The sequence below is a fragment of the Mus musculus genome, chromosome 15 (genome assembly GCF_000001635.26).
Source record: "Mus musculus strain C57BL/6J chromosome 15, GRCm38.p6 C57BL/6J".
NCBI lineage: Eukaryota > Metazoa > Chordata > Mammalia > Rodentia > Muridae > Mus > Mus musculus.
This window is the reverse complement of record NC_000081.6, coordinates 3,255,999-3,270,766: the sequence shown is the minus strand read 5'-3', so window position 1 is coordinate 3,270,766 and position 14,768 is coordinate 3,255,999.

Genomic DNA, 14,768 nt, shown 5'->3' with positions numbered 1-14,768 from the left:
TATAATCTAAGAATGGTACAGTCCAGGGTGGAAGGAAGGGCTAAGGGGAGAGAGGTCCTCCAAGTGCCTTTCCTTTCGAAACTACAATAGGGAAAAACATTTGCCTAGCCAGCAAGTTACACAGCTGTTTTAAAAGAAGGGAAAACATGTTTGTTTTCCTTTTCCTTTATGAAGAGGAAGTTCTATACTAAACCCACACTGAAAGCTTCTTTAGAAAAGTCACCTGCTGTCACATTATTTTGGTCTCCTGCTACTATAGACCTATCTTTGTTTGGCTGTGCTCAGCAGAATTTCAATTGGTATGCAATCCCGTGGGAGCTCTGTTCTTGCGGGTTTCCTTTAATATAATGAACTAAGAAAATCGTCTTCAATCTGAAAGAAACCAGGCCTCATTTAAAATGTATATAGTAGTGCTCATTCTTTTTGTGTATCTTTGTCTCTCGGTGTCTCTGTCTCTGTCTCTGTCTCTGTCTCTGTCTCTCTCTCTCTCTCTCTCTCTCTCTCACACACACACACACACACACAAACACACACTAAGGAAGGGGGAGGGGCAGCACATGGTTGCCTCAGGGCAAACATGGAGGTCAGAAGACACTTTTGTAGAGTTGCCTGCTCTCCTTTCTCCTTTAATTGGCTTCCCCTTTAACTGGGTTCCAGGAATCAAATTCGGGTCTTGCCCGGCAACAGCCTTTACCCTCTGAGCTACTTCCAGGGCTGAACCCACAGTTTTCTCACAGCTGTAGTGCTACTTATAAATCCCAACAGAGTCTCTTTTAGCTGTTGCTTCAGGGTTATGTTTTATGCTTTTTTTATTTCTCTTAAGAACTGTATGCATGTATACAATATATTTTGATCTAACTGGGACCCCCTACTGCCCACTCCAACTCTTCCCAGACCCCTCCCCAACACATTTTCCTCCCAGCTTCATATGGGGTTGTTTGGTTTGGTTTTGATTAGTTGGTTGGCTTTGTTACCGAGTGCAGTTAAGGCTGTTGATACCTGTACAGGCACGGGGCTGTCCATTAGAGCATGAGCAACCTAACACAAGCCATACCCTTGAAGAAAAATGACTCTCTCCCAGTGGCCATCAACTGCTAGTAGCTTTTCAGCCCTGGTGGGAGCCTCCTGAGTACTCCCCAACACATGAGGAAATGTAAACAGACTTGATTAACAACAGCTGTGTGGGTGGGTGCAGGAGCACAATCGTCCTATGGTATCCAAAAATCACTGCTTTGCAGCGGTCCTCCCCAACCTCTAGCTCTTACAAACTTTCCACCCCTTCTCCTGTGGTGCTCCCTGCATCTTGGGCAGTCCTCCCCAACTTTTGGCTATTATGAACTTTTCACCCCTTCTGTGATGCTCCCTGCATCTTGGGTGGTCCTCCCTAACCTCTGGCTATTTCAAACTTTCTACCTTTCTGTGGTGCTCTCTACATCTTGGATGAGGGAGTTGATAGAGATGTCAGACTGAAGACTCCACAGTCACTGATTCTGTGCACGTTGACTAGTGTGACTCTCTCTGCCACCCCCTCCCCCACTGCAAAAGAAACTTTTTCTCTGATGAGGGCAGTAGCAACCATGTGCACTGATCTCCCTCAATAATGTTAAAGATTCTGATGTGAAATATCTACAAAGATAAGAATTGTACAAACAAATTACTAGTTGGAATTGGGGGAGGAACAGAATTTCAATGTAAAAGAGGCCAGGAGGGGAATGCTTCTTTCCGGTGGCTGCTGCACTGTGGCGGGCTTAAATGAGGCCAAGGCAGCGAATATGTAGGTCTCCCCACCCCTACTTGAGTTCTATGTCTTTAGTGAAACTCAAAAGAGTCTTGACCACACTGTAACCCTAGCCAGCCTCTGGATTTTCTCAGCAATTTTGAGTCCATGCCTCCAAGGCCTTAAATGTTCCAACATAAAGGTGTTTAGGTTGATAATACTAATGATAATAATAATAATAATAATAATAATAATAATAATAATAATAAAAAGAAGCTCACCTGTAACCTTGAGCCAAACTTCCTTAACCCCTCATGTAGGCCCAGTACTCAAACCCCACACTGAGGGGATACCTGGGAGGACCTCTCTTCTTTCTCCATAGTCTCAAGAATGAGTTGTATCCCTGGTAAGCATGCTTTGGATGACACCCTACTGCTTAATGTTCCTTAAGACCTTCCTTCTCTCAGTTCCTGCCTAACTTCAGCTGGGGGCCAGCAGGACAGAACATGGATGATAGATGATGTCATCCTTGGTAGCGATGTTTTCAAGTAAGCCTTTTTTTCCCTTTGTATAGTCGGTGCATTTTGAACAAACAAGCCCCTATTGATTGCCATGTGCTAACTACTGTTGCTCAGCGTACAGAAAACACAGTCTCATCTGTTATTCTTCCCGTAGAGAAACTTCATTTGAAAGTAGAAGGCATTGGAGGGCCCTGCTCTGTTCACTTGTACCAAGTCGCCTACCTACTGGGATCTCGGATCCCCATAAGAATCCAAGGTAAATAATGTCTTCCCCAAATTAAGGCACATGTGCCTATTCTCTGAAGCCAGTCAATTTCTCTGTCACTTCTTTTCTTGACTGGTCTCAACAATCAGGTGGTCTGTGTGAATCTTTTCCTTTTCTTTTCCTTTGTGGCAGTAGCTTGGCAGGTCCCTCTTTTTCCCTAAAAGGATCTCTGTCGATTGTTTGGCTGGCTCCAAGGGAAAATACCCAGCAATGTGTGTGCCTGAGGCAAGTGCAGAACACAAAAGAAGATGGGAAGCCTCTGACACCGGAGAAGAGGTGCTGGCCAGCAAGGGACCACCGAGCACTATCAAGAAAGCCCGGTTTGGTGGCACAGCCTTTAATCCCAGCACTTGGCAGGCAGAGGCAGGCAGATTTCTGAGTTCGAGGCCAGCCTGGTCTACAAAGTGAGTTCCAGGATAGCCAGGGTTATACAGAGAAACCCTGTCTAGAACCCTCCCTCCCCTCCCCCCCCCCAAAAAAGAAAGCAGATATTCTAGGCACACATTGATCAGGCACTCAATGAAATTACATTTTCTAAGTAATGCTAAGATTCAAAAACTAACTTAAAAAAAAAAAAAAACTGTGTTCTTTGTTGCCAAGGACATCAAACTGGAAGAAACAAGTAAGCAGGAAAACAAAAACAAAAAAACAAAAAAAAAATACCCCACATAACCTAAAGTTTAATTGCATCTAGAAAGGAAAGGACCTTGGAAATAAAAAAAAGCCAGGCAGATGGATTTACTTCCAGCACTCCAAAGGCAACAACAAGCAGATCTCTAAGAGTTCAAGGCCAGCCTGCTACATAGCAAGTTCTAGGGCAACCACGTGGTGAGACAACCTTGTCTCATACATACATACATACATACATACATACATACATACATAATCTGTGACCCTAGACAGAGGACTAGGTGGATATGCTGAAATCAGCACACATTCAAGCAGGTTCAGCAGACATGTTATCCTTGCTTTCACCATCCACCCACAGAGCTCCCAGCATACCTGAACTCAGCACTATCTTGCCTCCTTTTCACCACCTCAGTATTTTTGATGCTCCTGACAGATCCCTCCGGTGATGCAAGCACACTCAAATACTAACATTGTTGAAAGCAACTAAATGACTAACAAGCTTAACTTTATCCTAATGATCTCCTCCATTCCAACCTGAGAGTCAAGACTCAGTGCATCCGTCTATACCCAGACATTTAGACACATGTTTCACCTGCATTTTCAATAAGCATTCTTACCTTCTTATGCGATATAAGTAACTTCTATAAACCATCTAAGTCCATGATAAAAGAACTATATAGACTATGCACTGTGATTTTATAAACCACATATTAGCCAAGACAGCTGATAACACAGCATCCATCCATCCATTCATTAACAACTGTGAAGCACTGAGGTCTCAAATAGTGGAAAGTATATAAAATACCTCTACAAGTAATTGACCTCTCTAACTTAGACTGTGCTCTATATGCAAAGGGAAACAAGACTTCTACGATATTATTAGGAATAGAGCCTTTTGACCCAAAAGCTATCGCTCCCTTCTTGGAGCAAGCACAAAGTTACCCTAAATGTTATCAAATAAATGGTTACAAATATAGTGTCGTTTAAATGCCCATATTAAAAGATTAACGAAAGGATGTTTAGGAAAAGACAAAGTGGTTTTAAGTAAAAAACAATCTATTGACGTGCAGAAGGCCTGGGAACAGGAGCTCTTAGATAAGGCTTGGCATTATTTTAGAAAAGGCCTTTGACATTCAGAGGAGCCTGAAAGGAGCTTTGAAGGGAGTTTTCCTTCAAGCTCATAAGTTTACAGATCAAAAATCTGTTTGCTGAATCAAACATAAATGATCTGGGAGTTACTCTCTTCAGTGCCAAGTTTCATGTGGGTCTGAGAACTTCCAGAGAATAGGGAACATCAAAAGAATGTTGCTTGAAAACAAAACAAAACAAAAAGAACAATCTTACCCAACCAAAGCCATACTGCCTCTCAGATCTTCAAGCATCAATATCAACATTACCATGTTAGAAGCAGGGGTAGGGAATCAAGCAGCCTCTGAAATAAGAGTTAATTTCTCAACAGTGACCACATAAGGTTAAGTCAGAGAGTTGGCATCAGAAAAGTAAGTGGGCCCGACGTCCAGACACCTGTTCAGGCACTGATTGTTAACAGTACTTGGCTCATAGATATTCAGCAGGGCGGGTGAGAAGGTCCAGATGTGGGTTCCCCTAGGCAGGAACTAGAAGCCTGCAGCAGGTGCTCTCAAGGACATGAGTGGCCTGGATCACAGCAATGGAGAGTCATTGAGTAGGTTGACACAGATTTTTTGATTCTTAATATTTGCTGAAATAAATGGATAAATGAATAGTTAATCTTTTCCAGGAGGCTTAAGAACTGGGAAAACCCAATATTGAAACTAGGAATCTCCTTATAAGCCAGATTGCCCCAAGCAAAGTAAATCATTTACTGATCTCTATCTTCAGATTATTTTAAGTGGGCATTTGCCACAGTCAGACTTATCATACTGCCAGTGAAGCCAGAGTATATATTTATTTCCTTACAGGTTTCTGTTGTAGATGTGTGGTCTCCTGATCATCAGTCAAAATTGGCAATATCTTACACCATCTCTCAAAAAACACTGGTTCCTATTTCCCTTAAAGTTAAGAGACTTTATCTGCTGGACTTTTGAGTGTTATCCAATCTGCAAAGAGACAAGGCTTAAGCAATAGAAACATTTTTTTCCAGAACGTCGGTCCATTTAATTAAGTGGCTACTACAAGATGCTTTATTTTGCTCTTGCTTTGCTACTTCATCTTACATGTATGTGTGCGAACAATGAGTCTTCTAAGATTTTTGCCAATAAATTCTCAAACTTTGTTTTTTGGGTGTTTGTTTGTTTGTTTGTTTTGTTTTGTTTTTGTTTTGTTTTGCTTTGTTTTTTGTTTTCCGAGACAGGGTTTCTCTGTGTAGACCCAGCTGGCCACGAACTCAGAAATCCGCCTGCCTCTGCCTCCCAAGTGCTGGGATTTTGTGAATCCTGAAACAAATCTTTAGAGCATTCTGATAGAGTAATCAATTAAACACAATAGATAATTTTAGACAGGCACAGTCTGCCACAATGGAGAAAGCATGGCAGCAAGAAAGAAATGACTGGTCACATGGCACCCACAGTCAGGAAGCAGAGAGAGAGAGAGAGAGAGGACCACTGGTGCCTGACTCCCTTTCTCCTTAGTCATCTGAGGACCCCCTCCCCCACAGAACAGTGACAGCCACTTTGAGTATAGGTCTTCCTTCCTCAATTGATATAATCTTGAAAATCTCTCAAAGACCTGCCTAGGGGTTTGTTTCTATAGTGGTTATAAATACCAAATATCAAACGGACAGCCAAAGTTAATCATCCCAGTGTCTTTACATAATGCTCATTAACATTAACTCAACTTTCCAAAAAAAAATGGAAATGTGGTCTTATTTTATATCTTAAACTACCAGAAAACGATACTGTAGCTATAAATAAATGCAACCAGCCTGTCTGTGCTATTCCACTGTTACTTTTACTCTCTGTGTATAGGTGTGTGTATGCATACATATATACATACAACATGTCTGTATATGTGGGTTAAAATGGTGTCCCGCATCCAGCCACTCAGGTCACTGGGCAAGACAGGATGTGGGAAATTTTGACTGCGATAACCCCACACCACCCCCACAGGTGTCGGGTTGTGAGAAGCCGCAGGACCCCACTCCAGGGGTGGGGAAGTGCAATCTGAGGTTCCTACAAAACTGCCAGAGTCAGGCTCATGGGTCCCAGGGCTGCATGGAGGCCAAAAAGGACAGGTTCTCAGACTCTTGGACACCACAGACACCACTGGATGCCTCAGAAGAGCTGAGAACAGAGTGGGGGCCCTCTGAGTTGGCTCTAGCCTGGGGCAGAAGGGAAAAGAGGGGGGGATGGGAGCACTCCAGTTGGGCCCCACAGGGTTGAGAGTATCCTTGGCTTACACAGGCAGGTTAGCTTGGTGGAGACCATGGCTGAGAATGAAGAGAGACCTCCTGCGGGAGATTAGACGCATGGCTCTTTAGAGGAAGAACTGCTCCATCGTTCCCCACAGCAGTCCTGATAAGAAGAGATTGTCCATGGTTTTAAAGCATTTATTGTCATAGTGGAGAGTTGTGATTTAGAGAAATCATACCCCACTTTCTCAGAACAGACCTGAGGTGAAATATCATTTGCAGGGAGGAGTGTCTGGGAAGGAGAGCTTAATTGGCTAAGCCCTTCAGGCCTTTAGGTACCTCATTAAAATGGAGATCTGTTTTGAGTCTATGTGATCTGTAGTCAGGTCCTCTCCCTGTGGAGCGGCTTGGGACATTGCTCTACATGACAGATGGCCACAGAATTATGGAGAGCTGAGGCCTCATGCCAGAGCCCTAGTGTTTGGGAACGTGGCAAACACCTTCCATTCCTTGCAGAGTTATCTGCTAGGTCTCTGGGGTTTAAACCTAGCTCAATCAGAAAACAGGCTGCCTAACAGATATATGGAGGCATGTATGTGCATGTAGAGGCCAAAGGTTGACATTAGATGTTTTCTTAGATCACATTGCATCTTATATTTTTGAGGCAGGCTTTCTCAATGAACCTAGAACTCACGTGCAATTTCTGCTTGAGTTAAATTGTTGAATCAAAGGGAATGCAGATATCAATTTGTTTTGAGAAAGGTTCTGACTCTATAACTCTAGCTGGCCTGGAATTCACTATGTCGACTAGTCTGGTCTGAAATTCACAAAGCTCTGCCTCCCTGCTGCTGGGATTAAGGGTATGTGCCCTGCTATATATTAATTTTTTTATTGGTATTCCCAACTGTGTTCCTAAGTACACACCAAGTAATAGTCTATATGATACGGAAACATGACAGTATGTGCTTGAATTACTGTTTAATTTGAATTTATTTACATTTGCTGACTGGCTTTGTTTGCTAAGACTGTTATAATAAAATGCCACAGAGATGGTACCTCGAACAACAGAATTTTATTTCATCATAATTCTGTAGGCCAGGAGTGTAGGATTAAAGTGTTAGCATGTGTGTGTTTCACCCGAGTTCTCCTCCTTGGCTGACAGCTGCCTTGCTCTGTCCTCCTGTGACCTTCCTCCATAGTGCCCTAAGCACTTTTCCTGGAACAGTATATTGGATTAAGTTCACCCTAATTACTTCATCTCACAACAGGTTCTTCAAAAGCACAGTTTCCAAATACAGTGACATCCGAGGAATAAGGAGTTAGGATGTCAACATATGCACTTGGGGAACACATTTCCAAACATAATATTAACTATCTTGGTTATTTTCCCATTAATCAGCCTATCTTTTCTAATTATTACTTGCATTATTTATATATTAGTGAAATGCTATCAGTATGGTTTTCTTTGTTTTGTGGTATATTGGCTTATGAAGATTGCATAGCTCACATTTTGTCTTATTAGCAATATAAAATTGAGTGCAGAAAGAATTTTATTTTATTTTTTAATGCCATGAAGATGTCAGATAGGGGGCTGGTGAGATGGCTCAGTGGGTAAGAGCACTGACTGCTCTTCTGAAGGTCCTGAGTTCAAATCTCAGCAACCACATGGTGGCTTACAACCATCCATAATGAGATCTGACACCCTCTTCTGGTGTGTCTGAAGTCAGCTACAGCGTACTTATGTATAATAATAAATAAATCTTTTGGCTGGAGTGAGCAGGGACTGAGCGAGCAGGATTGACCGGAGCGAGCAGAGGTCTTGAATTCAATTCCCAGAAACCACATGAAGGCTCACAATCACCTGTTCAGCTACAGTGTACACATATACATTAAATAAATAAACAAACAAATAAATAAACAAATAAATAAATACATCTTTTTTTAAAAGATGTCAGATAGAAGTGTGGTCCTTACTATGTCTCTTAGAGTTTTCAGATGACTTCTTGCTGCAATTTAGTATTGATGCAACTCCGGTAGCATGGAGGAGTCTGTTACTGAAATGTGAACTCTGGCTGGGAACATAACTCGGGGAGAATGCTTGTCTAGCACACAGAGGCTCCAAGTTTAATCCTCAGCACACACAAATACAACAGGAAGGAAGGAAGGAATGAAGGAAGGAGGGGAGGGAGGGAGGGAGGGAGGGAGGGAGGGAGGGAGGGAGGGAGGGAGGGAGATGGAGGAGAAAGGGAATACAGGCTCAGTTACTAGAAGGCTTCCTTATCGTGAAGCCCAGGGCTCAAATTCCAGCACAATATAAGTCAGGCCTGGTGGTGTAAGCCTGGAACCTCATCAAGGTCACCCTCATCTTCAAGGTCATCCTCACCTGCATAGCAAGCTTGAGGTCAGCCTGAGACATATGAGATGCTGTCTCTGCAGAGAGTGAAAAGATAAAGCCCACACTCAAGTGTAGGTTTGTAGATTGTCCTTTTTATTATCCCCTTATTAGCTCTCTCCCAGTACTGGTATATATTGAGATGGCTACTCTAAAAAAGGAAGAAAGATAGAACTGCTGTTTGTGGAGCCAGCTCTCTCTCTTAGGCAGGCATATAACAATGTACAATACTTTTGTTTGAGAGGCACAAGAAGTAACCCTTATGTACTATATATTCTATTAAGTTCTTTCCCCTTTTCTTTTTTTCCTTTTTTTTTGGGTTTTTTTTTTTTTGGATATTTTCTTTATTTACATTTCAAATGGTATCACCTTTTCCAGTCCCCCTCCCCGAAAGCCCATATCCTGTCCCCCCTCTCCCTGCTTCTATGAGGGTATTCACCTACCCACTCACCTACTCTTGCCTCCCCAGCCTGGCATTCCTCTACACTGGGGCATCGAGCCTTCACAGGACCAAGGGCCTCTTCTCCCATTGATGCCCAAAATGCTCATCCTCCGCTACATATGCGGCTGGAGCCATGGGTCCCTCCATGTGTACTCTTTGGTTGGTGGTTTAGTCCCCAGGAACTCTGAGGGTCAGGATCAACCGAGTTGTTTTTTTTTTTTTTTTTTTTCTTCTCTTCAAAAATTCCTAAGATAAAGTAAGCTTGTCTGTAGAGATATGCCACTGGCTTCATGGGGAATGCCTACTTCCACAAATCTGGCATCTCATGGGGCAACCCCCACATTCACAAGTAACAGAAGGGTATAACCTAAGTCATATGGCACCCACTTTACACAGTCGTTTTTATTCATTCTTTGTTTGTGGCCCCACTGTGATTACCGTAAGACATGGCAAAGCCAAAGCTACTGTTTGAAAGTAATCAGCTCCAAGGGAAAATGTATCTCTGTAATCCTTTAGTGTCTGATAGTTTACAGTTATCATGACCTCTATGCAGATACTATCATAAAATGTGGTCTCCGCATTTGGGATGCTGAGTAGGGATGCAGGAGGACAAGAAGTTCAGGGCCAGCCTTGGCTACACAGCAGGAGGACAATAAGTTGCCTACATAGCAAGACCCTGTTTCAAAAATTCAAGGCCTAAGGATCTGTCTCAGTGGTATAATGCTCTCCAAGTTTATGTAAGATTCTGGGTTTGAGCCCTTGCACCAAGAGGAATCAAAGAAAACAGAGAAAGGAAAAGAGTCATCAGTGTGTGTTATTACAGTTTCTCAGTTGTCTAAACCAAAACCATCCACCCTGGTCTCCTGATCCTCTGGCCTCAAGACTGTTGTATCTACTTGACCTCTGGAACATCACGTACTTGGTCTTGCCTAACACCTCCAAGGATGTCGAAGCTTCAGATTCTGCAATGTCACATGTCCTAGGGTTTGGCTGTGCTCATATTTGACATTTCCCATCATACTGGGCCTGTGCGCATTCCTCAGCCTGGCCTTTGTGTCCTAGACGAGGTAACACTTCTTGCCAAAGTTTCTTAGCTATCATCTTCAATCACAGAATTGACAAGGCTCCAACTCCAAAAGCTTAACTATGGTGACAGCAAAAACCCAGACCTTTTCCACCCTACTTGGTGTTGCTTCTCCATAATCAGAAAAGCTCATTCCAGTCCAGGTTCTCACTTGCACATAACCAGTTATACTTTTGTGAGTAACTCCTCTCCTCAAATACCCTTCCCTCAGCTCTCCCATTCAAATCTAGCACATAGATGTTCAGGCTATGAAAACCACATAGCCTGGGTTTGTATCCAAGTTTTCTACTTATTAACCATGTGACCTTGAATAAAATACTTATCCCACAATATCCAGAGTTCCTCATGCATAAAATGAGAATAACATACTGTGTGGCAGAATGGCTAACTACCTAATATTGGCCTCTGAATGTTGGCTCTAATTCTATCAAGGGAAGTTGGGATTAGCTGGAAAATTACAGTAAATGAAACTGATATAGCCTGTAATCAGCTTATCTAGCAAACTTGAATCCTTGGAAGATGCATGTTGGGCAATTTGAATTAACTCAGAGAATATCATTTAGCTCAGCACTGACAGTCTAGGAATCCTGGATCTGTATATGACATTAAGTTAAGTTGCTTAGCAGCAAAACTGGCTGTATTTCTCCTTTTTTAATGCATTTTTTTTTTAAAAAAAATGTTTATAAGCTAGTGAACTTAAGCAGCCACGCTATTCCAGGGACCGATGACTACAGTCATGCTCTCTGAGATCCCTGTACTGGCTGGTTTTGTGTGTCAACTTGACATAAGCTAGAGTCATCAGAGAAAGGAGCCTCAGTTGAAGAAATGCCTCCATGAGATCTAGCTGTAAGGCATTTTCTCAATTAGTTAGCAATGGTGGAGGACCCAGCCCATTTGGATGGTCCCATCCCTGGGCCTGGGTTCTATAAGAAAGCAGACTGAACAGCCATGAGGAAGCAAGCCAGCAAGCAACACTCCTCCATGGCCTCTACATCAGCTCCTGTCTCCAGGATCCTTCCCAGTATGACTTCCTGTCCTAACTTCCCTCAAAAATGAACAGCAAAATGGAAGTGTAAGTCAAATAAACCCTTCCCCCCCTCCCCAGCTTGCCTTTTAGTCATGGTGTTTCGTCACAGCAATAAAACTCTGACTAAATAGTCCCCAAGGTTGAGAGCCATACTCCTGACCCTAGTCCAAATTATCATGTGACACTTGACTTAGACCAAGTTCTCAGCTCTGTGAACAGACAGATCTTCTGACCCTCAGTTTACTGCTATAGAAACCTCAGAGCAAACCAGATATTTGGCACACACCTGTAATCCAAACACTTGGGAGGAAAGATGGGCATTTTTGAGGTCCAAGGCACACAGAAAAACTCTGTTTCACCAAAATGAAAAAAAGGAAAGACTACATTAAAAACATAATTTTCAGATAAAGTTAGAAAGTTGGTGGAGACTTCAGCAGACTGCAATCATTTTTATTGCAATTATTTTTTCATTAATTAATTTATTTATTCATTTTGCATCCCAACCACAGCCCTAATCCCTTCTCTCCTCCCAGTCTCACCCTCCTATCCCCCTTTTTCCCCTCCCATTCTCAGAGATGGCCAGGCCCACTCCCTGGGTATCAACCCACCCTGGCACATGAAGTCTCATCAGGACTAAGCACATCCTTTTCCACTGAGGCCAGACAAGTCAGCCCAACTAGAGGAAAGGAATCTAAAGGTAGGCAATGGAGTTCTAGTTGTTGGGGGGACCCCCATGATAACCAAGCTGCACATCTACTACAAATGTGGGGGGGGGGGGCTAGGTCCAGTCTATCATGCTCTTTGATTGATGGTTCAGAGTCTGTGAGCCCCATGGGTCCATGTAAGTTGGCTCTGTAGGTCTTCTTGTGGTGTACTTGATCCTTCAGGCCCCCTCAGTCCTTTTCCTGACTTCTTCAAGACTCCCTAAGCTCTGCCTAATGTTTGTGACTGAAGGTATCTGCATGTGTTTTCATCAGCTGCTGAATGAAGTTGCAGATCACAGCTGTGTTAGGCTCGTGTCTGCAAGCAGAGCAGAGTATCATTAATAGTGTCAGGGGTTGGTTTTCTCCGATGGGGTGGGTCTCAAGTTAGGCCAGCCAATGGTTGGCCATTCCTTCAATCTCTGCTCTATCTTTATCCCTGCACATCTTGTAGGCAGGGTAAATTTTTTAGGTCAAAGGGTTTGGAGGTGGATTGGTGTTCTTCCTCCCTCCACTGAAAGCCCTACCTGACTACAAGAGGTGGCTACTTCAAGCTCCTTATACTTGATACTAGGCCTTTAAAGAGAAAATGAATAAATCCCTTTAAAAAAAATACAGGAAAATACAATCAAACAAATGAAAAAAAAATAGCACCATTTAAGACCTGAAAATAGAAACAATAAAGAAAACACAAACTGGGGGAATCCTGGAGATGGAAACTTAGGGAAGATAACAAGAACTACAGACACAAGCATGATCAACAGAATACAGCAGATGGAAGGTAGAATCTCAGGCATAGAAGATATTATTAAAGAAATTGATGCATCAGTTAAAGAAAATGTTAAATCTAAAAAGTTCCTGACACGAAATAGCCAATTTGGGACACTACGAAAGATCAAACCTAAGAATAATAGGAATAGAAGAAGACTCCCAGCTCCACGGTCCAGAAATATTTTCAATAAAATCATAGAAAACTTCCCTAACCTAAAGAAAGAGTTGACTATAAACATACAGGAAGTTTACAGAACACTAATTAGACTGGACTAGAAAAGACAATCTCGCCACATAATAATCAAAATACTAAATATACAGGACAAAGAAAGTTAAAAGTTGCAAGGGGAAAAGGCCAAGTAATGTATAAAGGCAGACCTATCAGAATTAGACCCAACTTCACAACAGAGGAAATTCTTAAATAAGAAACTTTAAGACAGAGTCATAGATCTAAGAACTGTGAGAGGCTTGTTGCTTTAGACTTTAAGTGGCAAAGTTCTGGGTAATATGTTAGGTAGCAATATAGGTTAACAAAAGTAAGAGTGCCATTACCTACCCTTATTTACTTAATCAGATAATTAACTATTTCCTGGGCATTGCTAAGATAAAACAATTCCAAGAAGAGAAGAGTCCCCTGTGTTCTGGGAATTCAATGGAAGAGTTTACAAACATCTAGAAAAGAAAGCAGTATTGAATGGCTGTTCAGAAGAGGCATTAGAGAGAAGGGAAGCTTCTGGTCAGGCTTATTGAATAAGTAGTAAGGCAGGGGTGGGGACAGGCAAGTGAGAAATGATGGTATGATGCAGGCAGGTTTTTCTCGCTGGAAAAAAAATCCTCAACAGCCATTGGGACACTATGGGAAGAGGCCATCCTTACATGGTTCTAATACTATCATTTCATATTAATCTTGTCAAAGATGGAGAAACAGGGAGCAGAATTTCTCCTATCTGGTTCAACATACCATCTCCAAAGCCAATATTACATTATCCCATTGCCACTAAGTCTGCATGAGTGTGTTTATTTTTCTTCTTCTGAAAAAGAGGAAGAAAACAAAACAAAAGAGTGTTTTCGATGGAGCTGTTGCCATGTGCTAGAGGGCTGTAGTTCTCATTTGAACTCTAGAGATCTAACTAAATAAGATACATGTATCTTACAAAACATAAAACTTGAGCACCTTTTGATTCACAAATGCAAACTATCATGATCAAATGTGACAATATGATGACCCTGCTATGTAAACATGTTGTTAGCATCACGGCTGATCTTGGCTGATTCTGGAGTCTGCTGAAAAGTCTTATAAGGTTTGCTCAGAAAAATAATCTGCATTTCATAATTAATTACTTGAAGAGAAGAGAAGGGGTGTCCTTAAACATCTGCCAATGTTTTCATCACTGGAATGAATTTGTAATGCCTTGAGTTGTTTAAGTTAGCTACTTTGTGATGGACATCTTATGGGCTGAATTGTACACACCTGAAATTTATATACTGAAGTCTTAGCTCCTATATGATTAGATTTAGAAATGTGGGCTTAAAAAAGATAAAATGAAGTTGTATCTAGTATGACTGGTAGCTTGAAAGAAAGAAAATATTAAATAGACAGACAGACAGAAAGTGGGCATAAAGATCAAGAGATGATGAGCAGAGGGTCTCTAGTGTCAGTTTGTCACTTCATCTGAGACTATTTCATGTTTCCAGACCTTGAAAACTGAAGTTACTCTTGTTAAACCATACAGACAGTGGCCCCGTTATGAAAACTCTAGCAACCTGCTATAGAGATCTTTATAGTTTCACAAACAATTTTAAAATTCATTAAAAATTATCTGTTACCCTTTAACAGTAAATATACATAACTCTCCTCTAAGTGGTTTGGAGTAGTGTTCGGGATAGTCC